This window comes from Chiloscyllium plagiosum, unplaced genomic scaffold (genome assembly GCF_037043375.1).
Source record: "Chiloscyllium plagiosum isolate Xiang-an unplaced genomic scaffold, Cpla_swu_hap1 HiC_scaffold_10, whole genome shotgun sequence".
NCBI lineage: Eukaryota > Metazoa > Chordata > Chondrichthyes > Orectolobiformes > Hemiscylliidae > Chiloscyllium > Chiloscyllium plagiosum.
The window spans coordinates 117,381,619-117,397,607 of NW_028270148.1; the positions used below are offsets into that span (position 1 = coordinate 117,381,619).

The window sequence follows — 15,989 nt, forward strand, 5'->3', positions numbered from 1 at the left end:
AGATATGCCAGGGGGCATTGGATGGTTGTTTGGATAAAAAGATGTCCAAAGGGACAGGGGAAGCAGGAGATTGGCATTAGGTAATGAAGCACATTTGAAGAACTGGTATAGGCATGATGGGCTGAATGGCCTCCTCATGTGTCCTCCCCATCATGGTAGAGAGTGGCACAGGTCAGCAGCAGCCCCCTAGTACCACGCCACCCCCCCACACACACGGGCTCTGAACCTGCCATCCATGAGGGGACAGATGGGGAATGGGGAGGGGGGTGCAGGAAGAGGAGGGGGAAGGGGGTGGCTAGGGAGGAGGAGGGGAGGGAGTGAGGCGGAGGGAGCTGGCCAACTTTGTGAACTACAGCTCCCAGGATGCTGTCCGCTGGAGCTGACTCGGGTTCTGCTGGGGGAGGGAGAGAGAGGAGAGGAGGAGTTAGACACAGTCTGGCTGCAGGGAGGATAGAGAGACAGAGACAGAGAGGTCCCCTCTCCCGGAGGACAAGGAGACTTCAGCTGGCGAGAGGCTGGGGTTTGCGCATTAAACAAAACAAAATCCAGCCCCACACTGACACCAAAGACCGAACACGGTAAGAAAAGTTGCCTTGTAGCTTCCTCGGGGAGAAGGGGATGTTCCAGACTGGGTGTGTTTGGAGATTGCTTTGGCTCTGATCTGAAACCCCATGTTGAGAGCGAAGCTTTCCTTTCTCCATTGTATTTGTGTGGCTTAGACTGAGCGTGTGTTTCTGCAGCAGTGTGTGTGTGTGTCTGAGGGTGTGTGTGTGTTTCTCTCGTTCTGTACCTCCTGCTGGTTGAGCCGCTTGCCCCCTGAGCTGGGCTGTGGGGGTGGGAGGCACATTCCGCCTGAGACTCCACACAAAGAGGCTCCCGCAGCCCCGGGGCCAGAGAGACGCTCCACACCGACAAACAGCTAATGATTCCGGACCACCCTCCCACGGAATGCTAGCTATGAAAGGGAGCGGAGCTCACAATACAGCCTGGATCAGGACTGATTGAAAAGACTGACCATTCACAGCGGTAGCAAGAAGCGAATTAAAAAGAAAGACCTGCATTTTTATAGCGCTTATTGCGTCTCGTAGCGTCCTGCAGCCAATGGAATGCCTTTTAAAGTGTAGCAGCTTTTGTAATGTAGGAAACGAGGCAGCCAGCGTGCGCACAGCAAGATCCCATAAGCAGCAGCTGGTGATGACCATAGCATGTGTTGTGCTGTTGTTAGGAAATGGCCTGTTTTTCTCAGAGGCGGATGCGGGGGAGGGGAGAAGCACAGATTTAGAGACTTAGAGGAAGCCGTTTTTCACGGAGAGAATGGTAGGGTCTGAAACAGACTGAGGGCCGAAACCCTCAACTCATATTCACCTGAATTCACAGAACCTAAAGGCTAAGGACCAATGCTGATAAAATAGGATTAAGCTGTGTACCTCATTTTTCAGCCAGCACAAGAGATTATCTGCCATAAAACCATATTGGTTAGGGCAGCAAGGATAACTGATCTACTTCAAGAAGCTATGAGATCCTTTACATCTGTTCAATCTGGCAAGGGTCTCAATTTGACACTGTCCCTGACAGTGCAGCACTCCCTCAGATGCTCCTCCGGAGTGTCAATCTTCTGCTTAAATCCTGGAGTGGGATTTGAACCCAGAACCTCATGATTCAGGGGTGACTGTGCTACCCACTGAACAACTGCTGATTGATTTGTCTGGAATCCAGTTGTTCTCTGCTTGAATCACTGAAGGCATGGCTCCCTGTTACTGGACACTCTAGGCTGGGAAAGATGAGAATGGAAGAGGCTACTTGATCTTTGGAATTATCTTTGTGTAACTAACATCTTTCAGAACAAGCCATGCCACAGAGTGTCTGGAGACATCCCAGATCCAGGCTTTGGCACCAGCTGGATCTGATCATCACCAGACATTACTCTCTCACAGCATTCTCAGCACAGGCTGCTACCACAATGCTGACTGTGATACAGATCACTTCTTGTTAATGCACCACAATCAGGCTACAACCTTCAAGGTTTTTCCATTCAAAGCAGAAACGTGTCCTTGTATCAGAGTCAGTCATGCTGACCCAGAACAAAAAACCAATAGTTCCATGACTTAATAGAATAGGCACTTTTTGGCATTCCCACACAGAATGAAAGAGCAAAATGGGACATACTTCAGGACAGTATCCACAACACTGCACTCTCATCATGTGGGAAACAAGAGTAAAAAATGCTGACTGATGTTAACCTCAAATGATTGTCTTAGTATACACCATAGAAGCTAAACAGTCTGTTCTCATTAATTACAAGAGAGATCCGAATGAGAAACTCTGAATACTGTAAGAACTGCTCAGAGGAAAGTTCAAGACACTGTTTGGGAGCGTGCTGTGACTGCTGGGTTCAACTGCCAACATATTCAGATGTCCTTCAACACTAGGAATGTTTGACAGAATCAGAAAGTGAAGAGGTCCATCAGCAAAGAAAACAACTCTGTTAATTAAGCTATAAACAGTTGGAGAGATGGGAGAAACATTACATTGAGTTGTACTGTAAGGAGAACACAGTCACTGAAGAAAGTCCACCAGAGATGGACCTCAATCCACAGTACAGAAACTGAGCAAAGCTGTTTTTTACACTTCCATGGTTGAAGCTCCAGTTGGCAATGCTGAATTCACTGAGCATGGGGAACTGGCATTCCTGTAGCTTCTACATGAAAAAAAACCTAAACATGTAAACAGAAAGCAGGAATGTTCAGCATTGCTTCGCATGAGGTCCACTGAAGGTGTTACCTAGTAAGGTAACGAAATGTCTGGAAATGAACCGTTCAGCTCAGCGAGCAAACCTACATCCAAAGCTTCTACATGGATTTTTTATCACTGCTGCAAGGAGGAGGCAGTGCCACAGGATATGTGTGATACAAAGGTTGTGAATTTGTATGAGAACGAGGATGGTCACAGTAATTGCAACAATTATTGAGGCAAAAACAGAAAATCTGGAAAAACTCAGCAGGTCTGGCAACATCTGTGGAAGGAAAGCAGAGTTAATGTTTTGGGTCACGTGACTGTTCTTCAGAACTCCTGTAGCACATCATGGGAGAAGTATTCCCAAGTGTTGCTCTTGCTAGACTAGATCCTGGTTGAACTTATTTACCCTGAATCCCAAGGTGTTTTCAGAACTGGTAGATTTTCAGGTGGCATGATCACCTCTGTACAGCAGCTGGAAGGGAAATATGGTGAACAAATGTATCATCACACCTGTTTACAATGGGCTAAATGGACTCCTGTTCTGTCAGTCTCAATAGTGCTCTCATAACGTGGCTTCCCATTTTGTTTGTGTAGCTGCTAGCTGTCCTGCATTTATTTCCATTGTGCCCAGTTCTTTATTTCTAGAAAATATTGATTTTTGCTTTATTTTAATAGGGAGATTTTAAGGATTGCAGTAAGTGAATCAACTTCCAGGTGGTATAGAGAAAAACTATATGGTGAAAGTGTTTGACAAAAAGTGTCTTTGACCTGAAACATGAACCATTTCTGTCTCCATGGTGTTCAAAGTTAAAAATCACACCACAAGGTTATAGTCCAACACGTTTATTTGGAAGCACTAGCTTTCGGAGAACTGCTCCTTCATCAGGTAGTTGTGGACTGGGATTAATAGGATTGTTTGCAATACACGATTGTTTGCAGACCTGTGGTGTATTTCCAAGATTCTCAGATTTTATTTAGAGGTTTTGTAGTGTTAAATCCTGGATATTGGTGACAGAGTTGTAGACCTAAATATTCTTTCTGCTGTATCTCCCCTGTCAACTGTAAGTGACGTGATGGGATTTCGTATTTTAAAAAGTGCACCTCTGTTAGTTATAGGTGAAAAGATACAATATTTTATAGAAATATTTATTCAATATACACACATTTCTTTTCCAACTGCACTAAAGATGTACCTGCACCAATGGGACTGTAGCAATTTAAGAAGGTGGCTCTTCACCACTTTCTCTGTTGCAATAAATGTTGGCACAGTTCGTGATATCTACATCCCCTGGAAAAACGTGTACATCTCGATGTGTCTGGTAATTGCGTTAGGGTCAATTTATTGCTAACCTGCTGTAAAAGCAGAGAGTTGTGCTGCCCTTGGTTGCAGCTCCTCTTTGCCTGGAGATGTGCAGTCACACAGCCACACTTGTCTGTCTAGCACCATTCTCACACATCAGTGGAATCCGTCTGGAACCGCTTTGTACCATTTATCATCCTGGGTCAACCCTTCTTCCTGCAGCCTTTCATGTAGTGCTCTCGGAAGGAAATCTGTATCGCTGTTCCAGCTCCAAGGCACTGACAGTTTCATATCTGGGTGATAGGAATTATCAGCATTCTGGATGCAAACGCCTCTTGCAGGTTGTGTTGTTGGTTGAGGCGGATGGATCATGGATTGACCAAGGGCTGGCAGGGGATGGGGCGGGGCCTAGGTCACGTGCCTCTGGATGGGCGGGGTAAGTGTGCGTCGTGCGCGATGACGTCAGACGCTGGAACAAAATGGCGGGTCGGGCCCGGGTCCTCGTTGAGCGCCTTTAAATTTTCGCATGGTCCATGGAGCGGCCCCCAGAGCACGGCGGTAAGCTCGGCCCGCCCCGCCTCCCCCATTCCTACACCCTCCTCCTGCCCCTCCCCCTCCCCCTCCCCCCCACACCCCCCCCCCACATCCCCCTCCCCCCCCACACACTCCCCTCCCCCCCACACCCCCCCCCCACATCCCCCTCCCCCCCACACATCCCCCTCCCCCCCACACCCCCCCCCACATCCCCCTCCCCCCCACACATCCCCCTCCCCCCCACACATCCCCCTCCCCCCCCCACATCCCCCTCCCCCCCACACATCCCCCTCCCCCCCACACACCCCCCACACACACACACACCCTCCCCCCACACCCCCCCCCCACACCCCTCCCACACCCCTCCCACTCACCCCTCCCACTCACCCCTCCCACTCACCCCCCCCACATTCCCCACATCCCCCTCACATCCCCCTCACCCCCCCCACATCCCCCTCACCCCCCACATCCCCCCCCCCACATCCCCCCCCCCCACATCCCCCCCCACATCCCCCCCCCCCACATCCCCCCCCCCCACATCCCCCCCCCCCACATCCCCACCCCCCACATTCCCCCCCCCACATTCCCCCCCCACATTCCCCCCCCCCCCACATTCCCCCCCCCACATTCCCCCCCCCACATTCCCCCCCCCACATCCCCCTCCCCCCACATCCCCCTCCCCCCACATCCCCCTCCCCCCACATCCCCCTCCCCCCACATCCCCCTCCCCCCACATCCCCCTCCCCCCACTCCACACACTCCCCTCACCCCACACACTCCCCTCACCCCACACACTCCCCTCACCCCACACACTCCCCTCCCCCTCATACACCCCCTCACAACCCCCCCTCCCCCTCACAACCCCCCCTCACACCCCCCTCCCCCTCACACCCCCCTCCCCCTCACACCCCCCTCCCCCTCACACCCCCCTCCCCCTCACACCCCCCTCCCCCTCACACCCCCCTCCCCCTCACACACCCCCCTCCCCCTCACACACCCCCCTCCCCCTCACACACCCCCTCCCCCTCTCATACTCCCCCCCCACCCCTCTCCCCCCCATACAACCCTCTCCCCCCCCATACACCCATCTCCCCCCCCATACACCCATCTCCCCCCCCATACACCCCTCTCCCCCCCCATACACCCCTCTCCCCCTCACACACACCAACCCACTCCCTAAAACACACCCTCCCCCTCACACACACACCCCACCCCCTCCCCCTCACACACACCCCACCCCCTCCCCCTCACACACACCCTCCACCCCCTCCCCCTCACACACACCCTCCACCCCCTCCCCCTCACACACACCCGCAATCCCCCACACCCACCCCGCCCGCCCACCCCACCCCCCCCCACCCCCCCCACCCCCCCCACCCACCCCCCCCACCCCCCCCACCCACCCCCCCCACTCCACCCCCCCCCCCACTCCACCCCCCCCCCCCACTCCACCCCTCCACCCCTCCATCCCTCCATCCCTCACACACACCCCTCCCCCATCCCTCACACCCCCCCTCCCCCATCCCTCACACCCCCCCTCCCCCATCCCTCACACACCCCCCTCCCCCAGCCCTCTCACACACCCCTCCCCCATCCCTCACACCCCCCCACCCCCTCACCCCCACTCCCTCACAACCCCCACCTCCCTCACACCCACCTCCCTCACACCCACCTCTCTCACCCCCCTCCCTCTCACCCCCCTCCCTCTCACCCCCCTCCCTCTCACCCCCCCTCCCTCTCACCCCCCCCTCCCTCTCACCCCCCCTCCCTCTCACCCCCCCTCCCTCTCACCCCCCCCCCCTCTCACCCCCCTCCCTCTCACCCCCCCGCTCCCTCACCCCCCCGCTCCCTCACCCCCCCGCTCCCTCACCCCCCCGCTCCCTCACCCTCCCCCGCTCCCTCACCCCCCCGCTCCCTCACCCCCCCCCCCCCGCTCCCTCACCCCCCTCCCGCTCCCTCACCCCCCCCGCTCCCTCACCCCCCCCGCTCCCTCACCCCCCCCGCTCCCTCACCCCCCCCCCCCGCTCCCTCACCCCCCCCCGCTCCCTCACCCCCCCCGCTCCCTCACCCCCCCGCTCCCTCACCCCCCCGCTCCCTCACCCCCCCGCTCCCTCACCCCCCCGCTCCCTCACCCCCCCCTGCTCCCTCACACCCCCCCCTGCTCCCTCACACCCCCCCCTGCTCCCTCACACCCCCCCACCCCCTCACCCCCACTCCCTCACAACCCCCACCTCCCTCACACCCACCTCTCTCACCCCCCTCCCTCTCACCCCCCTCCCTCTCACCCCCCTCCCTCTCACCCCCCTCCCTCTCACCCCCCTCCCTCTCACCCCCCCTCCCTCTCACCCCCCCTCCCTCTCACCCCCCCCCCTCTCACCCCCCCTCCCTCTCACCCCCCCTCCCTCTCAACCCCCTCCCTCTCACCCCCTCCCTCTCACCCCCCCGCTCCCTCACCCCCCCGCTCCCTCACCCCCCCGCTCCCTCACCCCCCGCTCCCTCACCCCCCCGCTCCCTCACCCTCCCCCGCTCCCTCACCCCCCCCCCGCTCCCTCACCCCCCTCCCGCTCCCTCACCCCCCCCGCTCCCTCACCCCCCCGCTCCCTCACCCCCCCCGCTCCCTCACCCCCCCCCCCCGCTCCCTCACCCCCCCCCCCCCCGCTCCCTCACCCCCCCCCCCCGCTCCCTCACCCCCCCCCCCCCCCGCTCCCTCACCCCCCCGCTCCCTCACCCCCCCGCTCCCTCACCCCCCCTGCTCCCTCACACCCCCCCCTGCTCCCTCACACCCCCCCCTGCTCCCTCACACCCCCCCCACTCCCTCACACCCCCCCCACTCCCTCACACCCCCCCCACTCCCTCACACCCCCCCCACTCCCTCACACCCCCCCCACTCCCTCACACCCCCCCCACTCCCTCACACCCCCCCACTCCCTCACACCCCCCCACTCCCTCACACACCCCCCCACTCCCTCACACCCCCCCACTCCCTCACACCCCCCCCACTCCCTCACACCCCCCACTCCCTCACACCCCCCCCACTCCCTCACAGCCCACCTCACCCCCACTCCCTCCCTCACCCCCCCCACTCCCTCCCTCACGCCCCCTCTCCCTCACGCCCCCTCTCCCTCACGCCCCCTCTCCCTCACGCCCCCTCTCCCTCACGCCCCCTCTCCCTCACGCCCCCTCTCCCTCACGCCCCCTCTCCCTCAAACCCCTCTCCCTCAAACCCCTCTCCCTCACGCCCCCTCTCCCTCACGCCCCCTCACGCACCCACCCACCCCCTTCCCTCACACACCCAGCCACCCCCTTCCCTCACACACTCACACACCCCCTTCCCTCACACACCCACCCACCCCCTTCCCTCATACACCCACTCCCTCTCACGCACCCCCGCACTCCCTCTCATGCAACCCCCACTCCCTCTCACGCAACCCCCACTCCCTCTCACGCATGCCCCCAATCCTTCTCACGCACCCCACCCACTCCCTCTCATGCACGCCTCACTCCCTCACGCACACCCCCCAGTCCTTCCCTCACGCCCCTCCCTCACATCCCCTCCCCCACTCCCTCACACACCCCACACTCCCTCACATGCCCCCCACTCCCTCACACAGCCCCCTCTCACTCTCACACCCCCCACTCCCTCTCAGCCCCATCACCCCACTCCCACCCTCTCACCCCCCCACTCCCACCCTCTCACCCCCCCACTCCCACCCTCCCCCCCACTCCCACCCTCTCACCCCCCACTCCCACCCTCTCACCCCCCCACTCCCACCCTCTCACCCCCCCACTCCCACCCTCTCACCCCCCCCACTCCCACCCTCTCACCCCCCCACTCCCACCCTCTCACCCCCTCCCTCCCTCAAACCCCACTCCCTCCCTCAAACCCCACTCCCTCATGCTTCCCCACTCCCTCTCACGCACCCCCCCACTCCCTCTCACGCACCCCGCCACTCCCTCAAAACCCTCTCCCTCACGCTTCCCCACTCCCTCTCACGCACCCCCCCACTCCCTCTCACGCACCCCCCCACTCCCTCTCACGCACGCCCCCACTCCCTCAAACCCCTCTCCCACACACTTCCCCACTCCCTCTCACGCACGCCCCCACTCCCTCTCACGCACGCCCCCACTCCCTCTCACGCACGCCCCCACTCCCTCTCACGCACGCCCCCACTCCCTCTCACGCACGCCCCCACTCCCTCTCACGCACGCCCCCACTCCCTCTCACGCACGCCCCCACTCCCTCTCACGCACGCCCCCACTCCCTCTCACGCACGCCCCCACTCCCTCTCACGCACGCCCCCACTCCCTCTCACGCACGCCCCCACTCCCTCTCACGCACGCCCCCACTCCCTCTCACGCACGCCCCCACTCCCTCTCACACACGCCCCCACTCCCTCAAACCCCTCTCCCTCACGCTTCCCCACTCCCTCTCCCTCACGCTTCCCCACTCCCTCTCCCTCACGCTTCCCCACTCCCTCTCCCTCACGCTTCCCCACTCCCTCTCCCTCACGCTTCCCCACTCCCTCTCCCTCACGCTTCCCCACTCCCTCTCCCTCACGCTTCCCAACTCCCTCTCCCTCACGCTTCCCAACTCCCTCTCCCTCACGCTTCCCCACTCCCTCTCCCTCACGCTTCCCCACTCCCTCTCCCTCACGCTTCCCCACTCCCTCTCCCTCACGCTTCCCAACTCCCTCTCCCTCACGCTTCCCCACTCCCTCTCCCTCACGCTTCCCCACTCCCTCTCCCTCACGCTTCCCCACTCCCTCTCCCTCACGCTTCCCCACTCCCTCACGCTTCCCCACTCCCTCACACCCCCCCGCTCCCTCACCCCCCCCCCCGCTCCCTCACCCCCCCCGCTCCCTCACCCCCCCCGCTCCCTCACCCCCCCCGCTCCCTCACCCCCCCCGCTCCCTCACCCCCCCGCTCCCTCACCCCCCCGCTCCCTCACCCCCCCCGCTCCCTCACCCCCCCCCCCCGCTCCCTCACCCCCCCCCCGCTCCCTCACCCCCCCCCGCTCCCTCACCGCCCCCCGCTCCCTCACCCCCCCCCGCTCCCTCACCCCCCCCCCGCTCCCTCACCCCCCCCCCCGCTCCCTCACCCCCCCCGCTCCCTCACCCCCCCCCACTCCTTCACACTCCCCCCAATCCTTCACACTCCCCCCACTCCTTCACACCCCCCCCACTCCTTCACACCCCCCCACTCCTTCACACCCCCCCACTCCTTCACACCCCCCCACTCCTTCACACCCCCCCACTCCTTCACACCCCCCCACTCCTTCACACCCCCCCACTCCTTCACACCCCCCCACTCCTTCACACCCCCCCACTCCTTCACACCTCCCCACTCCTTCACACCCCCCCACTCCTTCACACCCCCCCACTCCTTCACACCCCCCCACTCCTTCACACCCCCCCACTCCTTCACACCCCCCCACTCCTTCACACCCCCCCACTCCTTCACACCCCCCCACTCCTTCACACCCCCCCACTCCTTCACACCCCCCCACTCCTTCACACCCCCCCACTCCTTCACACCCCCCCACTCCTTCACACCCCCCCACTCCTTCACACCCCCCCACTCCTTCACACCCCCCCACTCCTTCACACCCCCCCACTCCTTCACACCCCCCCACTCCTTCACACCCCCCACTCCTTCACACCGCCCCCACTCCTTCACACCCCCCACTCCTTCACACCCCCCCACTCCTTCACACCCCCCACTCCTTCACACCCCCCACTCCTTCACACCCCCCACTCCTTCACACCCCCCACTCCTTCACACCCCCCCCACTCCTTCACACCCCCCCCACTCCTTCACACCCCCCCCACTCCTTCACACCCCCCCCACTCCTTCACACCCCCCCCACTCCTTCACACCCCCCCCACTCCTTCACACCCCCCCCACTCCTTCACACCCCCCCCACTCCTTCACACCCCCCCCACTCCTTCACACCCCCCCCACTCCTTCACACCCCCCCCACTCCTTCACACCCCCCCACTCCTTCACACCCCCCCCACTCCTTCACACCCCCCCCACTCCTTCACACCCCCCCCACTCCTTCACACCCCCCCACTCCTTCACACCCCCCCCACTCCTTCACACCCCCCCCACTCCTTCACACCCCCCCCACTCCTTCACACCCCCCCCACTCCTTCACACCCCCCCCACTCCCTCACACCCCCCCCACTCCCTCACACCCCCCCCACTCCCTCACACTCCCTCACACCCCCCCACTCCCTCACACCCCCCCCACTCCCTCACACCCCCCCACTCCCTCACGCCCCCCCCACTCCCTCACGCCCCCCCCACTCCCTCACGCCCCCCCCACTCCCTCACGCCCCCCCCACTCCCTCACGCCCCCCCCACTCCCTCACGCCCCCCCCACTCCCTCACGCCCCCCCCACTCCCTCACGCCCCCCCCACTCCCTCACGCCCCCCCCACTCCCTCACGCCCCCCCCACTCCCTCACGCCCCCCCCACTCCCTCACGCCCCCCCCACTCCCTCACGCCCCCCCCACTCCCTCACGCCCCCCCCACTCCCTCACGCCCCCCCCACTCCCTCACGCCCCCCCCACTCCCTCACGCCCCCCCACTCCCTCACGCCCCCCCCCCACTCCCTCACGCCCCCCCCACTCCCTCACGCCCCCCCCACTCCCTCACGCCCCCCCCACTCCCTCACGCCCCCCCCACTCCCTCACACCCCTCTCCCATACACGCCCCCACTCCCTCTCACGCACGCCCCCACTCCCTCTCACGCACGCCCCCACTCCCTCTCACGCACGCCCCCACTCCCTCAAACCCCTCTCCCTCACGCTTCCCCACTCCCTCTCCCTCACGCTTCCCCACTCCCTCTCCCTCACGCTTCCCCACTCCCTCTCCCTCACGCTTCCCCACTCCCTCTCCCTCACGCTTCCCCACTCCCTCTCCCTCACGCTTCCCCACTCCCTCTCCCTCACGCTTCCCCACTCCCTCTCCCTCACGCTTCCCCACTCCCTCTCCCTCACGCTTCCCCACTCCCTCTCCCTCACGCTTCCCCACTCCCTCTCCCGCACGCTTCCCCACTCCCTCTCACGCACGCACCCACTCCCTCAAACCCCTCTCCCTCACGCTTCCCCACTCCCTCTCCCTCACGCTTCCCCACTCCCTCTCCCTCACGCTTCCCCACTCCCTCTCCCTCACGCTTCCCCACTCCCTCTCCCTCACGCTTCCCCACTCCCTCTCACGCACGCCCCCGCTCCCTCACACCCCCCCGCTCCCTCACACCCCCCCCGCTCCCTCACCCCCCCGCTCCCTCACCCCCCGCTCCCTCACCCCCCCGCTCCCTCACCCCCCCGCTCCCTCACCCCCCCGCTCCCTCACCCCCCCGCTCCCTCACACCCCCCCCACTCCCTCACACCCCCCCCCACTCCCTCACACCACCCCCACTCCCTCACACCACCCCCACTCCTTCCCACCCCCCCCACTCCTTCCCACCCCCCCCACTCCTTCCCACCCCCCCCACTCCTTCCCACCCCCCCCACTCCTTCCCACCCCCCCCACTCCTTCCCACCCCCCCACTCCTTCCCACCCCCCCCACTCCTTCCCACCCCCCCCACTCCTTCCCACCCCCCCCACTCCTTCCCACCCCCCCACTCCTTCACACCCCCCCCACTCCTTCACACCCCCCCCACTCCTTCACACCCCCCCCACTCCTTCACACCCCCCCCACTCCTTCACACCCCCCCCACTCCTTCACACCCCCCCCACTCCTTCACACCCCCCCCACTCCTTCACACCCCCCCCACTCCTTCACACCCCCCCCACTCCTTCACACCCCCCCCACTCCTTCACACCCCCCCACTCCTTCACACCCCCCCCACTCCTTCACACCCCCCCACTCCTTCACACCCCCCCACTCCTTCACACCCCCCCACTCCTTCACACCCCCCCCACTCCTTCACACCCCCCCCACTCCTTCACACCCCCCCCACTCCTTCACACCCCCCCACTCCTTCACACCCCCCCACTCCTTCACACCCCCCCCACTCCCTCACACACCCCCCCCACTCCCTCACACCCCCCCCCACTCCCTCACACCCCCCCCACTCCCTCACACCCCCCCCCACTCCCTCACACCCCCCCCACTCCCTCACACCCCCCCCCCCACTCCCTCACACCCCCCCCCACTCCCTCACACCCCCCCCACTCCCTCACACCCCCCCCCACTCCCTCACACCCCCCCCACTCCCTCACACCCCCCCCCACTCCCTCACACCCCCCCCCACTCCCTCACACCCCCCCCCACTCCCTCACACCCCCCCCACTCCCTCACACCCCCCCCACTCCCTCACACCCCCCCCACTCCCTCACACCCCCCCCACTCCCTCACACCCCCCCCCACTCCCTCACACCCCCCCCCACTCCCTCACACCCCCCCACTCCCTCACACCCCCCCCACTCCCTCACACCCCCCCCCACTCCCTCACACCCCCCCCCACTCCCTCACACCCCCCCCCACTCCCTCACACCCCCCCCACTCCCTCACACCCCCCCCCACTCCCTCACACCCCCCCACTCCCTCACACCCCCCCCCACTCCCTCACACCCCCCCCCACTCCCTCACACCCCCCCCACTCCCTCACACCCCCCCCACTCCCTCACACCCCCCCCCCACTCCCTCACACCCCCCCCACTCCCTCACACCCCCCCCCACTCCCTCACACCCCCCCCACTCCCTCACACCCCCCCCCACTCCCTCACACCCCCCCCCACTCCCTCACACCCCCCCCACTCCCTCACACCCCCCCACTCCCTCCCTCACACCCCCCCACTCCCTCCCTCACACCACCCCACTCCTCCCTCACACCACCCCACTCCCTCCCTCACACCACCCCACTCCCTCCCTCACACCACCCCACTCCCTCCCTCACACCACCCCACTCCCTCCCTCACACCACCCCACTCCCTCCCTCACACCACCCCACTCCCTCCCTCACACCACCCCACTCCCTCCCTCACACCACCCCACTCCCTCCCTCACACCACCCCACTCCCTCCCTCACACCACCCCACTCCCTCCCTCACACCACCCCACTCCCTCCCTCACACCACCCCACTCCCTCCCTCACACCACCCCACTCCCTCCCTCACACCACCCCACTCCCTCCCTCACACCACCCCACTCCCTCCCTCACACCACCCCACTCCCTCCCTCACACCACCCCACTCCCTCCCTCACACCACCCCACTCCTTCCCTCACACCACCCCACTCCCTCCCTCACACCACCCCACTCCCTCCCTCACACCACCCCACTCCCTCCCTCACACCACCCCACTCCCTCCCTCACACCACCCCACTCCCTCCCTCACACCACCCCACTCCCTCCCTCACACCACCCCACTCCCTCCCTCACACCACCCCACTCCCTCCCTCACACCACCCCACTCCCTCCCTCACACCACCCCACTCCCTCCCTCACACCACCCCACTCCCTCCCTCACACCACCCCACTCCCTCCCTCACACCACCCCACTCCCTCCCTCACACCACCCCACTCCCTCCCTCACACCACCCCACTCCCTCCCTCACACCACCCCACTCCCTCCCTCACACCACCCCACTCCCTCCCTCACACCACCCCACTCCCTCCCTCACACCACCCCACTCCCTCCCTCACACCACCCCACTCCCTCCCTCAAACCCCTCTCCCTCACGCCCCCCCACGCACCCACCCACCCCCTTCCCTCACACACCCACTCCCTCTCACGCACGCCTCACTCCCTCACGCACACCCCACATTCCTTCCCTCATGCCCCTCCCACACACATCACCTCCCCCACTCCCTCTCACATGCCCTCCCCACTCCCTCACACACACCACACTCCCTCACATGCCCCCCACTCCCTCACACAGCCCCCTCTCACTCTCACACCCCCACTCCCTCACACAACCCCACTCCCTCTCAGCCCCCATCACCCCCACTCCCTCCCTCACACCCCCGCACTCCCACCCTCTCACCCCCCCTCCCTCAAACCCCTCTCCCTCACGCTTCCCCACTCCCTCACGCTTCCCCACTCCCTCACGCTTCCCCACTCCCTCACGCTTCCCCACTCCCTCACACGCACCCACCCACTCCCTCTTACGCACCCACCCACTCCCTCTTACGCACCCACCCACTCCCTCTAACGCACCCACCCACTCCCTCTCACGCACCCCCCCACTCCCTCTCACGCACCCCCCCACTCCCTCTCAGGCACCCCCCCACTCCCTCTCAGGCACCCCCCCACTCCCTCTCAGGCGCCCCCCACTCCCTCTCAGGCGCCCCCCCACTCCCTCTCAGGCGCCCCCCCACTCCCTCTCAGGCGCCCCCCCACTCCCTCTCAGGCGCCCCCCCACTCCCTCTCAGGCGCCCCCCCACTCCCTCTCAGGCGCCCCCCCACTCCCTCTCAGGCGCCCCCCCACTCCCTCTCAGGCGCCCCCCCACTCCCTCTCAGGCGCCCCCCCACTCCCTCTCAGGCGCCCCCCCACTCCCTCTCACGCGCCCCCCCACTCCCTCTCACGCGCCCCCCCACTCCCTCTCACGCGCCCCCCCACTCCCTCTCACGCGCCCCCCCCACTCCCTCTCACGCGCCCCCCCCACTCCCTCTCACGCGCCCCCCCACTCCCTCTCACGCGCCCCCCCCACTCCCTCTCACGCGCCCCCCCCACTCCCTCTCACGCGCCCCCCCCACTCCCTCTCACGCGCCCCCCCACTCCCTCTCACGCGCCCCCCCACTCCCTCTCACGCGCCCCCCCCACTCCCTCTCACGCGCCCCCCCCACTCCCTCTCACGCGCCCCCCCCACTCCCTCTCACGCGCCCCCCCCACTCCCTCTCACGCGCCCCCCCCACTCCCTCTCACGCGCCCCCCCCACTCCCTCAAACCCCTCTCCCTCACGCTTCCCCACTCCCTCTCACGCACCCCCCCCACTCCCTCAAACCCCTCTCCCTCTCACGCGCCCCCCCCACTCCCTCTCACGCGCCCCCCCCACTCCCTCTCACGCGCCCCCCCCACTCCCTCAAACCCCTCTCCCTCACGCTTCCCCACACCCTCTCACGCACCCCCCCACTCCCTCTCACGCACCCCCCCACTCCCTCTCACGCACCCCCCCACTCCCTCTCACGCACCCCCCCACTCCCTCTCACGCACCCCCCCCACTCCCTCTCACGCACCCCCCCCACTCCCTCTCACGCACCCCCCCACTCCCTCTCACGCACCCCCCCCACTCCCTCTCACGCACCCCCCCCACTCCCTCTCACGCACCCCCCCACTCCCTCTCACGCACGCCCCCACTCCCTCTCGCGCGCGCGCCCCCACTCCCTCTCGCGCGCGCGCCCCCACTCCCTCTCGCGCGCGCGCCCCACTCCCTCTCGCGCGCCGCCCCCACTCCCTCAAACCCC

General features: G+C 64.8%; 1 protein-coding gene across 3 annotated transcripts in view; it reads left to right on the forward strand.

The window, feature by feature from the left end:
• Window positions 1-445: 445 nt before the first annotated feature.
• peli1b (pellino E3 ubiquitin protein ligase 1b) overlaps window positions 446-15,989 on the forward strand; it is a 48,334-nt gene continuing 32,790 nt past the window's right edge. Inside the window, exon 1 of one of the 3 annotated variants that reach the window (XM_043696709.2) lies at window positions 446-578. The gene's annotated coding sequence lies outside the window, so the exon portion shown is untranslated. Of the gene's footprint in view, window positions 579-4,509; window positions 4,595-15,989 lie in introns of those variants that run through there. The other 2 variants (XM_087991705.1, XM_087991707.1) reach the window with 2 other exon arrangements.